The sequence below is a fragment of the Bos indicus genome, chromosome 2, assembly GCF_029378745.1.
Source record: "Bos indicus isolate NIAB-ARS_2022 breed Sahiwal x Tharparkar chromosome 2, NIAB-ARS_B.indTharparkar_mat_pri_1.0, whole genome shotgun sequence".
Lineage (NCBI taxonomy): Eukaryota > Metazoa > Chordata > Mammalia > Artiodactyla > Bovidae > Bos > Bos indicus.
The window spans coordinates 94,684,600-94,703,995 of record NC_091761.1 but is presented as its reverse complement, the minus strand read 5'-3'; the positions used below and the strand labels follow the sequence as shown (position 1 = coordinate 94,703,995).

The window sequence follows — 19,396 nt, the reverse complement described above, 5'->3', positions numbered from 1 at the left end:
GTCTACTTATAGAAATGAAAAGCAAGTCTTTCCAGGATATATATGTTTTCATGCAAAAATGCTTCACACATAACAAGTATTCAATTAGTATTCTGTACTACTTACAAGGACTTGTGAATTCTACAGAGTGTGTGCATAACTGAAACAGAAAATGGGAAACAAGCAGTTTACACTTTCTCAAATTCAGGAAACATTACAAGACTGAATTCCGTATTTCAGTAGAAAGTGAGCAACTTGAATTGCGGTATCCATGCTATCAATGTCAACATTCACAGAGCGTGTACTTTACTATGCTCTATAAGAGACATGGTTAGGGTAACAGAGGAAAATTTAGACGTTTCCCTGCCTTTAAGATATATTAAGTTTTTTTCAGTAATGAGTGGCAGAGCAATAATACAAGAAAAAGCTTTACAAATAGGGAGCAAAAAACCTGGAAGGTATCAAGCAAGCCTGAGCAGACACCACTGAGATGATTTCAGCTCTGCTTCCTAAAGAGGAGAGCTGTGGGCTCTAGGAAAGAAGGTGCTTGAGAAAGAAAACTGCTATAATTAGAGTTCGAAGAAAGATTAATAAAACTGTCTCATTAGACACAGTCTCATTAGTAAGCAACTGTTCAGCTGTCTCATGTTTTCCATTATCCCTTCCAGCAGAAAAGACACCGTAGGTGGGCTTCCCAGGTGGCACTAGAGATAAAGAACTTGCCTGCCAACACAGGAGACATAAGAGAAGCAGGTTCGATCCCTGGGTCGGGAAGATCATTTGGAGGAGGACATGGCAACCCACTTTAGTATTCTTGCCTGGAGAATCCCATGGACAGAGGAGCCTGGCAGGCGGCAGCCCATGGGGTCACAGAGTTGGTCACGATTTAAGTGACTTAGCACACACACCGAGACTGTAGGTAAAATTTTTCTCATTTCCTTCATTGCTATGATAATATTTCTTATTCTATATCCATTAAAATATCAAACATAGTGTGTGTGTCTTTGTATGCACAGGTGCATAAACTATAACTTTTTCGGGAATTGTTTTTCCTCCCTTTATCTTTTTGCTCATGGTTTCTTCCCCTACTCTCAATGATTTTTTCCAAAAGATCCTTCAAGAGTCCACCCTTTTTTCTTCACAGTGGGAAGAGTTCACAGAATTTCAAAGACTACCTTTTTTTGAGGTCCAGGACATTTTACAATATTTCAGAAAAGACAACCTTGGAAATACTCCAACTAAGAAGGAAAAGAACCAGCAGCTCAGATACAAGCAGCCTCTTTTGTTGTAATGAGTTGAGCTGTTGAAGAAAGACGCTTCACTAGGGAGCCTTGCATCAATCTTGGTTGCACAATATGTTTTTCTCTTCACAGAAAAACAGGAGACACAGAATTCAGTGACCCAAATAATTAAATTGCAATAAGAAACAAACTGCCAAGTTTAAATTGAAATCAGTTTGAGGGAAAGACATCACTTTTTAAGAATAGATATATGTATATGTATAACTGAATCACTTTGCTGTATACCTGAAGCTAACACAACACTGTAAATCAAATATATTCAAATACAAAAAATTTTAAAGAATTTTTTTTTTTAAAAAGCAAAAAGTAAAAGAAGATGCTAAACAATGTCACTATCAAGAGATTTCCTCATAAGCTGTACAAAATCACCACTTGAGAACTGAACCGATCTAATACTGTATTGAATAAAGCTGTGTAGCAAAGATTTATTATCATAAATAAACAAGAAAATATATTACTTTTCTTTTAGCTCATTCAGGCTTTTCTGTACCTGACTAATCTGGGTTTATCGCACAGCTAAAGACACATAAAAGTACAATTTGTGGATTTTTTTCTGTGTAATGCAAAAACTCAAATATGGGAACATGTTTTAGGAGTGTTAAAGTGCAAAAGAAAACATCAACAGATCATTTTAAATTACAATCTTGTTCTAATCCCTTATTCTAAGTTTGCTCATTGGTGATCACCAACGCAGTCAAGACTCATATATAATAAAAATAATAATGCTCGATATTTCTCATGTTTTAATTATCTCAGTTATCTAGAATAATATGAAGCTAGTAAGGCAGGTTTTTTTCATTAGCCTCTTCTAGAAGAAAGACATTTTTAAAAAGCACAAAGGAGTCAAATGATGTTTTTTGTCCAAGGTTGCACATCAAAGAAAGAAAGATCAGGTTCAGTGAGAAAAAGTGTGAAGTTCATGCCAGAAGTCCTTAAGTCTCCAAACCTCAATGTTTCCTGGTCATTAAAATATAAACAATAATAGCTTACCAACAGGATGTATGCAACGATTAAATTATGTAATAATGTAACAGAAACTTCCTAGAAAAGGCTGGCCACATAGGAAGAGCTCAATAATTTAGAAAGGAGGGGGGTAAAGTAAAAGGAGAAAGAAAAACAGAAAAAGAAAACTATATTACTGTTTTACAAAGGTTATCAGTCAGCTCCATCTTAAAAGCTCCCTCCCATTATAGCTGGCCACCTCCTAGCAAATCCAATGTGCACTTAGATTCTGCAAAATTTGCAACTTTTATATCTGTATTGCTAATTACCATCAGGTATTAAGTTTTGACCTTGTTCTCCTTGTCATGTCTTTAAAATAATATGAATCATTTCCCTGAGAAGTGGAACAGCTGCAAATGTTACATGAAGGCAATTTTGCAAATTAAGGTAATTTGTTCAATGTTCTTCCCAAGATTCATTTAAATAGGTAGCTTGTGAGAAAGAATATCACATTTCCTTCTCCCATGTTCCATTTCACAGATTATTGGCTAACCCATTAACAAACTTGCACTGAACCCCTACCTTGTATAAAGCACCATGGCAGATGTAAAAGTATAGGAGAATGAGTATTTACACAGTCCATAGAATTCTCCAGGCCAGAATACTGGGGTGGGTAGCCATTCCCTTCTCCAGGGGATCGTCCCAATCCAGGGATCGAACCCAGGTCTCCCACATTACAGGCAGATTCTTTACTGTCTGAGCGACCAGGGAAGCCCAAAAGTATAGGAGAATGAGTATTTATATCAAAAAGTTTATAGTCTGGTTAGGGAAATGAAATGAGAAGTCAAAAAGAAATATAATACTTTAGTTAAATGATAATAGTAACATTATTTATAAAGACACCACAGATGATGTAACCATGATTGATTACTCAATTTAGTATGAACAAGTACACAGTATACATAGCAAGCACACTTAAATATGAGGAATGAGAATGTTGAGGTCTAGAGAGAACTAAGAAAAGCTTGTTGGAGAGATCCTTCTCAGCATTTAAAGATAGAATTCAGATAGTTCTAGGACTGATTCAATAGGATAAAATTTCAAAGTATTTCTAAGTGTTTCCTAACAAATACAGACTTAAGAAACATGCTTTTAAGGTAAAAGACAGGAAAGCCTTCCATTCTGGAGGGTTAAACTACAGTTTGGATTGTAAAGTTTAATTGTGAGAATTAAAACATGGTAATTTATTACAAAACAAGGAATACACGAGATCAGTAAGTCATGTGAACACAAGTCCAACAAATACTAAGATATTTTGTTAATTAACCTATCTTTCACCCTTAAACTAGGAAGCGGAAATCCTAGCCTGGACAGATATTACAGAAACAATACCAAAACACCACAAACCACAGACTTTGCACAGGTCATAGCAGATCAGGCTCTCCCTGTGAAAGAAGCAGGACACTGTTTGACCTTGTTCTCTGTGGCAGCCTCGCCAAGGAAGATAGAACGTCTGTTCTGAAAGAAATCTAGCCAACATCCAATTATCCAATCTGATAATACAGAAAAAAAAGGACAGCAGGTTGAATTCTAATTTCAGACCAAATCTTTTATAAGAGCACTCTTCTAAATAAACCAGTTTTAAAAAGAATCCAGTTTCAGCTTCCTCCCTTTTTTTACCTACTCCTCAGTTTGAGATGCTCTCAAAGCAGGATTCAGACAAAAGACAGACACTGAAGAAGAGAGAAAATAGGCATGGATAACCCATCAGATATTTCAGTGAATAAATCATGAGTTATCTCTACTAAAAATGTATTTGCAAAATTCCTCATGATCAGCCAAAGAAGAGAAGCTACCTCTAATATTATAAGAGGGCTCGAGGGGGTCTTTTAAGCCCTAATGGGTCACATTAAGATTTTCCTTAGTGATCATTTAGCAACCCAAAAGAACTTTGTGAACAATACACTTTCACAGAAAAATCATCTCTGGACATTTATATGAACTGTCTTCTACACATTTACCCTTAGTGATTAATGTTGGTGGATAGAGAGATGAAATCATAAGCCTTAGGGCTCTTGCCATTTGAAAATGAGTAAATCATTACAAGTATCACAACAGCTATATTATTTAGCTTTCATATATTTTCTGAAAGATGAGTGAAAATACAACTCGGACAACAGTTACCATGGAAGCAGTTTCTTTCTGTTACCTTCCTGAATAGTAACATTTAATTTGACGCATTAATCTAGTAGCTGAGGTGTGATTCACCTGGTTCTTTTTCCTCGTCAATTTCTACATCACCAAACTGTGAGTCTCCAAGCAGTGCTTCTCTCGCTGCTGACACTTCCATGATAAAACAAGAACAAATTCTGCCTTTCTAGCAAGAATTACTGAACATCCACTAAATAATTTAAATAAAAGAATAGAAGTAGGATATAAGGTTCAGAAAACAAAACAAAAAAAAACACCAAGTTCCATGCTTAATGTCTTTGACTTATATACATGACAGGTGTTTTCTTTTTTTAATTTGCTTATTTAACATTAATACTTTCCTAAAAGAAAAAAAAAATGCTTTGAGAGGCAGCTCTCCATGACAAGCCCTACTTTCCTGGGCTTCCCACTCTGGTCCTTGGAATGCTGCCTATGAAGTCCAGTGGACTCAAGTCAACTCAAATATCTATCTAGAGCAAAAGAAGGTTCTTTCATTTGGATCTTTAAGATGACTACATAAGGATTAATTAAGAATGAATGAGTCTGAAATACAAAATGAGACAGTAATTACACGGCTCACCTAAGCATTATTACATACTACTACTACTACTACTAAGTCGCTTCAGTCGTGTCCGACTCTTAGCGACCCCATAGACGGCAGCCCACCAGGCTCCCCGGCCCCTGGGATTCTCCAGGCAAGGACACTGGAATGGGTTGCCATTTCCTTCTCCGATGAATGAAAGTGAAAAGTGAAAGTGAAGTCGCTCAGTCGTGTCCGACTCTTAGCGACCCCATAGACGGCAGCCCACCAGGCTCCTCCATCCATGGGATTTTCCAGGCAAGAGTACTGGAGTGGGGTGCCATTGCCATCTCCGATTATTACATACAACAAACTATAAATTATACAGAGCAAATTCAAATATTAATGTCCATGTCTCCTTCATTTAAAAACTACTGAAAATGTATACTCTAGAGAGGCTAAGCAGACCTGTTCAGGCCAGATTTCTCGAGTTACCTTGACTCCATTGATCTTCACTGGTGGGCCTAACACTATTCTTGCCCAGAACTGATCTGTATTGGAATCTCTAGATCAGCTCTGTTATTTCTACTTGAAGAAATGTTTCAGGCTCTGCTTCTGAGTTCATGGTACACACACAGCTATCTGACAACAGTATTCCTGAGAGGTCTGTGCTTCCCTTAACTGCCCTCTGGGAGATGTGTGTCACAAGTTGTACGTTACAACTCAGCTCTGTCTTGTAGAGAAGACAGGTCCTGGGCAGACAGGACCCAGCTCTGTCTACATTTATGGGTTAGAAAGAGTTCTGTCTTTTCCAGTTCTCAGTTGTGTCTGGCTCTGTCCTTTCTTCTGATCTTAGTTATGACCGTGGAAGGGTTGCATTCTGCCCTTTTGCATGAAAAGAGTAACTTATAAACTGGGGGCCAAACTGAAAATGGATTTTCCCATTTCACAGATAGATGCTATTAGGAAGGAAATGGCAACCCACTCCAGTGTTCTTGCCTGGAGAATCCCAGGGACGGTGAAGCCTGGTGGGCTGCTGTCTATGGGGTCGCACAGAGTCGGACACAACTGACTCGACTTAGCAGCAGCAGCAGCAGGCTTCAAAAGTCACGCTATTAAACTGTGTTCCGGGATACAGGCTCACAACTGTCGTGTATCATAATATTACTCAAAACAAGTAACATGGGCACTACACATACCTTACTCAAAGTTAGACGTAGAAAAGCTAATATTGATGTGACTTCATCTTCTTTAACATTCAACTTCGATAGAATTCTTCAAAATGCCAACCGCACAGCCTGTAGTCACACAATTTTTAAAACTAGCATTTAGAATACTGACTGCTATGCAGAATATTCTGATTATTTTAGAAAGCAAATGATCGCTCTCCCTATGTCTCCAGAATGTTTTAGGTTCACTAAAGCTCACTTTTATTTCCAAATGAGAACCTATAATTACATGGAACCTTGAAGACATACAAAAATAAAAATAGTACTTTGGAACACATCTATTTCCTCAGATTAAATGTGACCTCCTTGGCTTCTACATCACACATGAAATCATTTACCCATTCAACAAATAATTATCGTATCTACCATGTTTCAACCTGAAGCTCCGGTTTCCTTGCGTTTATATTTTAGAATGTGTTGAGGGGCAATGGGGAGAAATTGAATCAACTGATAAATGCAAAACACACTAGATGGTGATAAACGCTATAGGTAAAAGGAATAAAGGAAGTAAGAGGCAAAGGGAGGGTAGACTATGAAGAAGTGACAGTATTAAATAAAGTGGACAGAGAGAACTCTTTGAAAAGGTGCAAAGAGCATTTGAGCAAAGAGTGGGAGGTGAAGGAACAAACCACAAGGATATCTGCAGAAAGAATTCCCGGCGGGGAGAACAGTGGTTGCAAAAGTTCTGAGGCAGGAACATAGCGGATATGTTAAAGAAGTGCAATAAAGCCAGTTTGGATCAAGCAGGGTGTTGTAGGCATTGAAGTTAAAGAAGCAACTGAAGTTAGAGAAGTTCAGCTATCTAGGATCTTGTGAGTCCTCTGCGTTTTACTCATAATGAAACGGGAAGTCACTGAGGATTTTGAGCCAAGGAGCCTGCCTTCCACTTTTCAAAATTCACTAAGGCTGTTGCATTGACAAAAGACTAAAGGTGAGGGGACAGGGGAGAAAGCAGAAAGTCCAGTTAAGAGGCTGTTGTAATAATCCAGGCAGGAGTTGATGATGGGTTTAACATGGGTAGTAACAGTGGAGTTGAGACGTTGTCGGATTCTGGGTAGCTAGTGCAAGCAGAGTCAACAAGAGTTACTTACAGATCAGATATGTATTATAAACGAAATAAGGGGACCAAGAAATTTTGGCCTAAATAACCAGAAGGAGTGAGCAATGTATTGAAATGGGGAATGCTACAGAAGGAAAAAGTGGTAGTGAGAACTCAGAATGTCTATTTGAAATCTATTAAGTTTGATATGCACATTGTATATATAAGCTGCTAAGTCGCTTCAGTCGTGTCGGACTCTGTGCTACCCCATAGACAGCAGCCCACCAGGCTCCTCTGTCCATGGGATTCTCCAGGCAAGAACACTGGAGTGGGTTGCCATTTCCTACTCCAATGCATGAAAGTGAAAAGTTAAAGTGAAGTTGCTCAGTCGTGTCCGACTCCTAGCGACCCCATGGACTGCAGCCCACCAGGCTCCTCCGTCCATGGGATTTTCCAGGCAAGAGTACTGGAGTGGGGTGCCATTGCCTTCTCCAGTATATATAAGCAGAGATGTGGAATTAGCAGTTGGATATAAGCATATAGATATATCTTTTCATTAACATTTACTGAGTGATAATCAAATGAACAATTGAGCATATGAATGAATGAATGAATGTTGGGGATACAAAAATATTTCAGTATAAGAAGTAATAAGAGTACCATTCAGCAGATAACTTACCATCTAAAGTAATTTGGGCTTGAATGAGAAAGCTAAGATAACTGGGGATAAGGGGATGGGGAGAAGGGGACTACAGAAGTCAGTACAAAGCAACTCACTCACTGGGTTTTACAATAATATTTTCTGTTACAACAGTACCACTCTGGAATCCAAGTGGTATATAACGCACTACAAATTCCCCCAAAAGAATTTAAGTCCAAGAGCATCATTTTCATATGTCTTGTGTAAATATATGTGCGTGTGTTAAAATTACAAAAGAATGATTAGCAAATGAGTATGTTAGTTCTTTAACAAACCAAATGAGTTGAAAGTATTAACGTATCTGTATTAAGTATTCCAAAGAAACAATACAATGTTTATCTTTGATTTTCCAAAAGTCCACCTCCATTTTCTGAAAGTGGTCCTATCTTAATTACTTTTACTATTTCAAACTGGTCACTGCTTTTAGAAGTACACTGTCATATATCTCATTTTAGGAATTTTTTAAGGTATACACCTTATGATTTTAACCTACTAACTGTATCTACAGTCTTAGGGGCCTAATTATTTTTTTTTACTTGACTTTTCTTCTCTTTATTAACAAGAAACTTTTAGTCCATTTTTTCAATTGTTATGTCCCTGGAGAATTAAAATGCACAACCTCTAAATATTTCTCTTTTTTACTTTAATTTTTTAACCACTTTTTAAAATCACAGTATAGTTAATTTACAATGTTGTGTTAACTTCTGGTGTACAGCAAAGTGATTCAGATCTATATATGTATATATCCATTTTCAGATTATTTTCCATTATAGGTTATCAAGACACTGTATATAGTACCTTGTGCTATACAGTAGATCCTTGTCGTTTATCTATTTTATACAAAGTAGTGAAAGTGAAAGTTGCTTAGTCATGTCCAACTCTTTGCAACCATGGGATATACCGTCCATGGAATTCTCCAGGCCAGAATACTGGAGTGGGTAGCCTTTCCTTTCTCCAGGGATACATAGTAGTATGTATATGTTAATCCCAAACTCCTAATCTCTCTCTCCCTCCCCACCCCTACACTATACCCTCTGGTAACCATAAATTCATTTTCTAAGTCTGTGAGTCTATTTCTGTTTTGTAAATAAGTTCATTTATATCATTTTTTTTAGATTCCACATATAAGTGATATCATATGGTACTTGTCTTCCTCCATCTGACTTACTTCACTTAATATGATAATCTCTAGGTCCATCCATGTTGCTGCAAATGGCATTATTTCACTCTTTTTTATAGTTAATATTCCGTTGTGTATATATCCCACATCTTCTTTATCCATTCATCCATCAATGAACACTTAGGTTTCTTCCATATCCTGGCTATTGCAAATAGTGCTGCTATGGAACTTATTGGACTACATGGATCTTTTTTTTCTATTTTTTTAAATTGGAGTATAATTGCTTTACAATGTTGTATTAGTCTCTGATGTACAATGAAGTAAATCAGCTAAATGTATTCAAATCCCTCCCTCTTGAGCCTCCCCCCAACACCCCTCCATCCCATCCCCTTAGGTTATCACAGAGCACCGAGCTGAGCTCCTTGTGCTTTACAGCCCATTTGGGATGCATGTATCTTTCTGAATTATAATTTTCTCAGGATATATGTCCAGAATGGAACTGCAGGATCATATGGTGACTATTTTTAGTTTCTTAAGGAACCTTCATACTGTTCTTCACAGTGGCTGCACCAATTTACCTTTAGGGGCTTAATCTTAAATTGCAAGAAATTAAAGTATATCCCACACCCTACTAAATAATGTGGGTTTCTGAAAGTCTCTAAGCAATTTTAATTAAAGTTCACATTGCATATAGGAGTGAAGAGACTTGAGATCATTGTACAAATGTCTTTATTCCCACATCTGTTCCTGACTGCTACTTAAGTTAGCAAATGATAGGAAGGAGGCTTTTCTTCAATATATTAATACATTTTAAAATCAAAATGCTTATTCTATTTCAATAATGCCAAAGAATAAGAAGCAAAGCAATTTTTACAATTTTATTTTTTTCAATTATAGCTATTTCAAGTGATTTTTTTTTTTTTACCTGAAATAAGTAAATAACTGTATCAGGGCAGTATTTAATTAGTCACAACTAGAAAAGCAGAGACATTACTTTGCCAACAAAAGTCCATCAAGGCTATGGTTTTTCCAGTAGTCATGTATGGATGTGAGAGTTGGACTGTGAAGAAAGCTGAGCACTGAAGAATTGATGCTTTTGAACTGTGGTGTTGGAGAAGACTCTTGAGAGTCCCTTGGACTGCAAGGAGATCCAACCAGTCCATTCTGAAGGAGATCAGTCCTGGGTGTTCTTTGGAAGGAATGATGCTAAAGCTGAGAAACTCCAGTACTTGGGCCACCTCATTGGAAAAGACTCTGATGCTGGGAGGGATTGGGGGCAGGAGGAGAAGGGGACAACAGAGGATGAGATGGCTGTATGGCATCACTGACTCGATGGATGTGAGTCTGAGTGAACTCCGGGAGATGGTGATGGACAGGGAGGCCTGGCACGCTGCCGATTCATGGGGTTGTGAAGAGTTGGACACAACTGAGCAACTGAACTGAACTGAACAAGGACACAATGTTAGCGCTACCTGATAAACAATCCAAAATAAAAACTGCTTATAGAATATGAAATTTTCCCCAAAATAGGACTATAATACATTTAGCACTTTCATTTTAGCCCCCAAAGAAGTCATTTAAATTTATTTCAAACTCTTCTTTGCCTTCCAAACCAGTTAACACTAAATTAGCCAGTTTCCTCACAAAATAACACTTAAAGAATCCGCAAGAATGTTGAAGTACTTGCAACTGGGCAGCAAAACTAAGTCTCCCAGCTCAATGAGCAATCAGATTTATGTAGGAACAGTATATATGTAAAGGGACAGAGGGCTTCCCTGATAGCTCAGTTGGTAAAGAATCTGCCTGCAGGAGGCCCCGGTTCGATTCCTGGGTTGGGAAGATCCACTGGAGAAGGGATAGGCTATTCCCTCCAATATTCTTAGGCTTCCCTTGTGGCTCAGTTGGTAAAGAATCTGCCTGCAATGCAGGAAACCTGAGTTCAGTCCCTGGGTTGCAAAGATCCTCTGGAGCAAGGTAAAGGTTACCCAACTGGCCTGGAGAATTCCATGGACTGTATAGTCCATGGGGTCACAAAGAGTCGGACACAACTGAGCGACTTTCACTTTTAAAGGGACAGAAAGATAATAATTCCCATTTTCTTAACCTGTAGGTGTACAAGTTCTATTACAGGGTCTGCCAACCTTAGCACTACTGACATTTTAGGCTACATACATCTTTGATGTGAAGTCGGGGGAGGGGCTATCCTGTGCATTGTGGTATGTTTGGCAGCCTCCTTGGTCTCTACCCAGGAGATGCCAGTAGCATCCCATCCCCATAGGACATCCAAAAATATCTCCAGACACTGTTAAATGTCCCTCAGGGAATACAAAACTGGTCCTGGTTGAGAACCCCTGATATGTATGTTTAGGAGAAATGTGAGTTTACATATTGCTCTACATGGGCTGCCTTTACATAAAATTTAACTTTAATTTCAAAGCTCATTTTCAACTGAAACCCCTGGAACAAAACAGCATGAAGCAACTGATACCAACAGAAAAGGGGAGTTTGGCTCTTTCAAAAGTAAAGGTTATCCACCCGGTAAGAAACAAATTCTTAAAACCTTATACCCATAAAAATCCCCCAAATTAAACTTTAGGTCTAAATCTGTTAAGTGAGCTCACATGTATTCTTCAAAAGCAATGAAGAAAGAAATACTGCAACTATCTATACAGTCCAGAAATGTGATGGATGCTTAATGTGGTTTTTTTTTTTCTTCCAAAGTGGCAGCTTATTATTATCTTTTGAAATGTCATTTGGTGACTCAAAAGAAAACAACTGTAATTTAAACAGCAAGAAATGAAGGGGAATAAGTCTGTATGTGGCCTCTGTTTGGAAGTTACTAAGCTGTCTTTCCATGATTAATGTAATATGCTTTCTCCAGGGGTATAAAACCTCAGGTTTCAAAATATGATTTATATGCTGGTAGCTCCCACATTTCCATCCCACCCCGGGCTGCCCTTGAGACCAAGGCCAACTCACCCATCAACATATCCCAATGATGACCAACTGTCTCAATGATGACCAACTGTCCGCCTGAAGAGGGGAGTTTCCATTTCCCCCTAGCCTTCTTTCCCCCTGAGCCTTTCCTGTATTGAGAAATAGGAGCCTATTCCCATAGGTGTTGCTAGTGTTAAAGAACCTGCCTGCCAATGCAAGAGATGTAAGGGACATAGGTTCAATTCCTGTGTCAGGAAGATCCTCTGGAGAAGGAAATGGCAACCCACTCCAGCATTCTTACCTAGAAAATCCACAAACTGAGGAGCCTGGCAGGTGTAGTCCATGGGGTTGCAAAGAGTCAGCCACTATTGAGCACACATCAAATACCCAAAACTATGAACTACTCCCCAGGAAAAAGCCTGACAGTCATCCTTGACCCCATTCCTATTACTGCTATAACAAATTTCCATAATTTTGTAACTTGCTGTTGCTGTTCAGTCGCTAGGTCATGTCTGACTCTGCTGTGACCCCATGGACTGTAGCCCACTGTCCATGGGATTTCCCAGGCAAGAATACTGGAGTGGGTTGCCATTTCCTTCTCCAGAGGATCTTCCTGACACAGGGATCAAACCCACATCTCCTGTATTGGCAGGTGGATTCTTTACTACTGAGCCACCTGAGAAGCCCAATTTTGTGACTTAAGACAACACAAATAACTACCTTACACTTCTGGAAATCCGAAGTCCAAAATCAAAGTCTAGAGATTAAAGTTAAGGTGTCAGCAGGGCAGTTTCTCCTGGAAGCTCTGGAAGAAAATCTGTTTCCTTACCTTTCTGGCTTCTAGAAGCTACCTTGGCTTGTGGACTGTATATGAATACTAAAGAAGTCTATTCTAGCAGACCCAACCTGCCTGATCGACCAGATACAGAAATGTTTACACATGGGAGCAACTTCATGGACGGGGGGCTCTGAAAGGCTGAATAAGCAGCAGTAATTCATCAGGAAGTTGAAGTCTTAGAAGTGGAAGCCCTCCTTCCAGGAACATCTGCCCAAGAGGCAGAGCTCATAGCCTTTAAGAGAACCCTGTACCTTAGGGATAAATAAAAGATAACCACTTACACTGATTCTAAGTATGCCTTCTCTACTGTGCACACACAAGGAGCCACACAGAAGGCGAATCTACTAACATCTGGAAGAAAAAAAACATATGGAGAAGATATTGGTCTTACTAGACTCTATTATAATGATGTTAGGAGTAATCATACTGTATTGCCCAGGGCCACCAAAAGACTGATGTTATACAGCTAACGGAAATAATTTGCCTGATCAGGTCACAAAACAGGCAGCCAGAACCAAAAAACCAGATCCTAAGGCCTTAGCACTCATCCCGAGAGCGGACCTATCCCCCTTTAAGTCTCAGTATTCAGATATGGATCTAGAGAAAGCAGATGAAGGAATATTTCTTTTTTTGTTGTTGTTACATTTATGTTTATTAAAAACTGCTACAAACAAACAAAGCCTGTACAAAAAACTTGAACATTCTTCCCTGTGAAACAGTAAGCTCCAGCAACATTATCGCTTAGGACTTCACATTTCTCTGCCTTGGCCTTAATCTTCCTCTGTCACGTATCCGTCTTCCTGCCCCACTACTTTGAGATAGTAGTCTTGACAGACATTATCGCCTAGGACCCCCTCTGCCTCGGCCTCGGCCTCGGCCACGTCCTCTTCCTCGGCCTCGGCCTCTTCCTGCATCAGCTTCCCTTTTCTTAGACTTCACCTTTGGTTCCACATCCACGAGTGGTGTATCCAGAGGTAAGCTGTCTGGCAGAATAAAATACCGAATGTTATTTCCTCGAATACTCAGTGTTTCCAGCTGTACAGGTTCTCTGTTCTTCAGGGTCATTTTCACTGCTTTAAGGTGTGTGTTCATACTGACATCTACACCTGTGATTGTTCCGTGGACTTGTGTTCCATTCTTTAATTCAATGGTTACAGTTTTGTGACTCAATTTCATCAAAAATGAAATCAAAAAAGTCCATCCCTGACTTGAAACATTCCAGAATTGGGTTACATTATTTCTTAATAAACCTCTGCAGCTTCTAAGTACTCTTTTCCCGGCTCTGCATGCTCACGAGCTTCATCCTAGAGGCGCCGTCACCCTTTCGGCCCGATAGGACACGAAATCTGACCACCGAGAGCCGAGGTTGGGCGTATGAACGGCCGGATACACTTATTCTCGGGGCTCCGACGTAAAGACCACGCCAAGCGCAGGGAGGCACGGCCTGAAGGAAGATTTCACGATGAACTTTAAGACTTAGATGATCGGTACCAAACAACCAAAGAAGACTGGATTTATAACAAGGACTAATGCTTATACCTGAGCAGTTAATGAAAAGAGTTATTACTTAACTACATTAAGGAAACCATTATGGCAGTGACTTACCCATCACTGGCTACAATTTACTGCTGGTCCACAAACACAAAGGACCAACCAAAAGGTAACACAATTGTCTGACCTGGTCAGAAACAATCCAAAAACCAAGCCACCCCAACAATAAAAGAGGTGTAAAACCAAGGCACAGAACCAGGCACTGACTGGCAAATTGACTTTACTGCTATGCCAAAAGCCATGGAAAATTACAGACATTTTCTGATATTTGTAGACACCTTCACGGGTCTTATAAAATTTTGTACATATTGTCTGCCTTGTCTACTTAAAAAGGTCTCCCCACTAGCATGATAATTGCCCAAGATGTAAGAGTTCAAGGTGGGACTCAAGAATATTTACAATTAAGTACAAAATAATTTCATTCTTCTCATAAAAATCCACACCCCTAATCAGCAGGAAGCAGCTAGAGCAGTCGGCACATGATTTCCCTCAAGCCTGAGGAATGTATAAAGAAAAAGGGGGAAATTGAAACAGCACTGACGACCTTAAACTGGCTTTGCTTTCTTGAAGCAAGTGGCCGATTATTCAAACCTGGAGTTATTTTACAGACAGAAATGCTGCCACTAGAGCCCTTTTTGAAGGGAGAAGTTCTTCAGCAAGGAAACCTGGCTTCCAGAGAGGACTGTTTTGAGACCAGGCAATCAGCTTCTGCCAAGTCTGCCCTTAAATTTTGCCCTGAACCCTGGATGGGAGATACAGATTTGACTCCTGTCTCCTGTCTCCTTGCTGGATGACCTCAAAATAAAGTTGTTTGCTTCCTCCAAAGCCAGAGCCATAGCACTAGCTTCTGAGCACATCAGTCAGCCAGCTCAGTAATAATCCTTCCTCGCATCTCTCCAACCTCTGCTTCTGTGATGATACGGACCTGTGATGACACTGCCCACTGAAATATTCAAGGACACACTCCCCATCTTTACCTTGATCACATTTACAAGGTCTACTTGCCATGTGCAATATTGTGATTTATAAGAAATATATGAATTTGGTCACATGATCAAAAATTTATACATATATTTTCATCCACGGTTCCTGGTTCACAGCTCCCCAAACCCTGGGAATTTCCTGGGCAGTAAGAGCAATAGGAGCATCTTTTGTCATCACATTTGGTCTCTGTCACTAGTTTTTGAAAGTATTTCAGAGCCACAAAGGTGTCCTGTTATTCATAACAAGCCCTTTTTCACCACAACTAGGTTTTTGCTATTGAGATGACTCTTGGAAAGCATCTAAGGATGGGGGCTGGTTGCCAGGGGAACCAATCCTGAATAGAGAATTGGAACTTTTAGTTCCACCCTCTGACCTCCGGGAAAGGGAGAGAAGCTGGAGGTTCAGTGGCCAATGATTTCATCAATCATTCCTATGCAATGAAGTGTTCTTAAAAACAACAAAAAAGGAGATTAAGAGAACTTCTGGTTTGGTGAACACATGGAAATTCGGAGAGAGTGGTGGCTAGGAGAGAGCATGGAGGCCCCATGCCCTTTCCTCGTACTTTGCCTTCCGCATCTCTTCCACCTGGCTGTTCCTGTGTTATCTCCTTTTATAATAAACCAACGATCTAGCAAGCAAAATGTTTCTCTGAGCTCTGAGCTGCTGTAAGCAAATTAATCAAACCTAAGGAGGTCATGGGCACCTCTTATTTACAGCCAGTCGCTCAGAAGTACAGGTGATAACCAGTGCTTGCAACTGGCATCTGAAATGAGGGTGATTTTATTTACCTATCTCCAGGTAAATAATGTCAGAAATGAATTGCAGTATCATATACATTTTTGTGTCCTGAGAATTCCTTGCTGCTATGGGAAACCCTCTCCACATGTTAGAATTTAGTGATCAGAGCCACCGTTTACCACCACATATGGTAACATACTCAGTTTCTGGGGATTAGGACGTGGACATCTTTGGAAGGTTATCATTCTAGCAAGACTTTTCTAGCTCACCCACCCCTACATCAACAGTCTGAAGTCTTCACCACTAAATATATCTCTAATCAACTTTTGTTGTTGTTGTTCAGTCACTAAGTCGTGGGTCTTGGCAACCTTGGCAACCTCTTCACAACACCATGGATTGCAGCACCCCAGGCTTCTCTGTCCCTTATCACCTCCCGGAGTTTGCCCAAGTTCGTGATGCCATCCAACCATTTCATCCTCTGTCACCCTCTTCTCCTTCTGCCTTCAATCTTTCCCAGCATCAGGGTCTTTTCCAGTGAGTCAGCTGTTCCATCAGGTGGCCAAAGTATTGGAGCTTCAGCTTCAGCATCAGTCCTTCCAAAGAGTATTCAGGGTTGATTTCCTTTAAGATTGACTGGTTTGATCTCCTTGCTTTCCAAGGGACCCTCAAGAGTCTTCTCTAGCACCATAGTTCAGAAGCAACAATTCTTCAGCTCTCTGCCTTCTTTGAACTACTTTCTTTTAATTCCTCTGCTACCATCTTTGTGCAGGGCCACATAGACTCTGCCCTGGACAACTGTGAGCACCTCCTAACTGATCCCCTTCCTACAACTCTTATCCCTCTACAGCCCATCTATAAATTGCCAGAAGGATCTTCTTAAAATATAAGTCAGATAATGTTATTTCCTTGTTTAAAACCCATCAGTGGTTAGCCATTTAAACCAGAACAAAATTCTAATAGGCACTTCATCTTCTGGTCCCTTCTCACCTTTAAAAAATAATGGAGAAGAAAAAATGCAATGTTTTTCCTCCACAACATTTCTCTCCATCCCTTCCCATCAGCCTTCCAAAGCCTTGTATGCTGAGCAGCAGCTGTTAGCAGCTCATCAAAGGAAGGTACATGTAGTTGAGCTGACCTTCGTGGTTCTCCCCAGAGGCAGACGACAGCAACTTACCACATAACTCTAAACCTATGCCCTCCCTCTCCAAGTTTGTTTTAACTGTACATTCCTGCTAACGCTACCAGAAAATCTGAAATGTAAGAAATAAAAATCAAGAGGTAGAGGAAAGAAAGGAAGAAGCACAGCACAGTGTGATAGAGTCTTCACATTTCATAACAGGCAGACAAAAGATAATGTCTTTTGATGGGTCTAAAAATAGTGCAGAGATAAATTATTTAACATTAAGAGAACTAAAAATAAAAATTTAACAGCCCTTGGGGAATTATGGGAGAGAAACTTTCCATTTCATTTTTTTAATGAACTCTGAATTCTTAGACTAAATAAATACAGTAGAACCGTTACTAACTTTGCACAAATATTTACATAAATTTTGCCCATGAGGGCGGGCATGTTTATATATGTAAATGGGCCATCAGTTTTTCACCTACTGCAACATTTTTTTCCTCTGATTTCCAGCACTGCTCTTTGGAATTCCCCTACTAGAAACTGTCCCACCAAGGACTTCTTGCTGATAAATCAAAGGGCATTGTGACCTCACTCGAAGTCTCTTTGTGGAAAATTGTTCCTTAGGCCCTCTTCTGCCTCCATTTTCAAAAGTTCTTCCTTCCTGAATTGCCAACTACTTCTGGAGCCAGCTATTTTCACACTTTCAAACAATGACTCCACATTTTATAATTCCTTGTCTTTTTCCAACATGCCAGAAACTCAGGAAGCAACTACTCCACAAACACAGACCTTGTCTGGAATAATGAACAATCCCTAACTCAACCACCAATCCTGGTATTTCATTACCTCTTAGGAATACCCAGTCACCTCTCAATGAAGAATACTTTACAGAATTTTAGAACTGATAAAGGACTGCAGAGAACAAACACACCCACATCAAAAAAGCCTGCGATATAAAAAACCTCTGGTCTCCATACAGAACTACTAACTCAAAATGTTTTCAACAACTTACCCCAGAAAGTTCCAGTGCACACAAAAGTTTGAGATTCCTCATCTAACCCAATCTCCTTATTTTTGAAATGAAGAAAGTCAAGTCCAGAGAGGTAAGTGAACTGTCCAAAACTGCCCACCTGATATGCAACCAATTCATTATTCTACTCATACATATTCTGGTATCCCTTTTAAAGAAACCTGGGAGATAAAACATGCATTAGAAAGAAACTATCTCAACATCATAAAGGCTACACAAGAAAAATCCACAGCTAACATCATACTTTTTGGAAGCTTTTTCTCTAAGATCAGGAATAAGACAAACATGCCACTTTTTGCCACTTCTATTCAACACAGTACTGGAATTCCTAGCCAGAACACTTAGACAAGAAAAAGGAACAAATTTCATTGCCTTTCATGAAAACTAAAGGGATAGGCAAGAAAACTAAGTGGAAAAGATATAAAATTACCTCTGTTTGTAGATCATCAGTTCAGTTCAGTCACTCAGTCGTGTCTCCAAAGAAGACATACAGATGGCTAACAAACACATGAAAAGATGCTCAACATCACTCATTATCAGAGAAATACAAATCAAAACCACAATGGGGTACCATCTCACGCCAGTCAGAATGGCTGCCATCAAAAAGTCTACAAAGAGTAAATGCTGGAAAGGGTGTACAGAAAAGAGAACCCCCTTACACTGTTGGTAGGAATGCAAACTAGCACAACCACTATGGAGAAGAGTGCGGAGATTCCTTAAAAAACTGGAAAAAGAATGGCCATATGACCCAGCAATCCCACTGCTGGACATACAAACCAAGAAAACCAGAATTGAAAGAGGCACGTGTACCCCAATGTTCATTGCAACACTGTTTACAGTGGCCAGGACACGGAAGCAACCTAGATGTCCATTGGCAGACAAATGGATAAGAAAGCTGTGGTACACATACACAATGGAGTATTACTCAGCTATAAAAAAAGAACGCATTTGAGTCAGTTCTAATGAGGTGGAGGAAACTGGAGCCTATTATACAGAGTGAAGTAAGTCAGAAAGAAAAACACCAATACCGTATATTAACGCATATATGTGGAATTTAGAAAGATGATAACAACAACCCTATGTGCAAGACAACAAAAGAGACACAGATGTAAAGAACAGACTTTTGGACTCTGTGGGAGAAGGCAAGGGTG

At 39.6% G+C, this 19,396-nt stretch overlaps 1 protein-coding gene and 1 pseudogene across 6 annotated transcripts in view; both read right to left on the bottom strand.

Moving 5' to 3' along the window:
- The window catches only part of ADAM23 (ADAM metallopeptidase domain 23), a 197,607-nt gene that overhangs the window by 156,057 nt on the left and 22,154 nt on the right, over positions 1-19,396 (bottom strand). The gene's annotated exons all lie outside the window — the stretch shown is intronic.
- LOC109570004 (small nuclear ribonucleoprotein Sm D1 pseudogene) lies at positions 13,481-14,425 on the bottom strand (annotated as a pseudogene).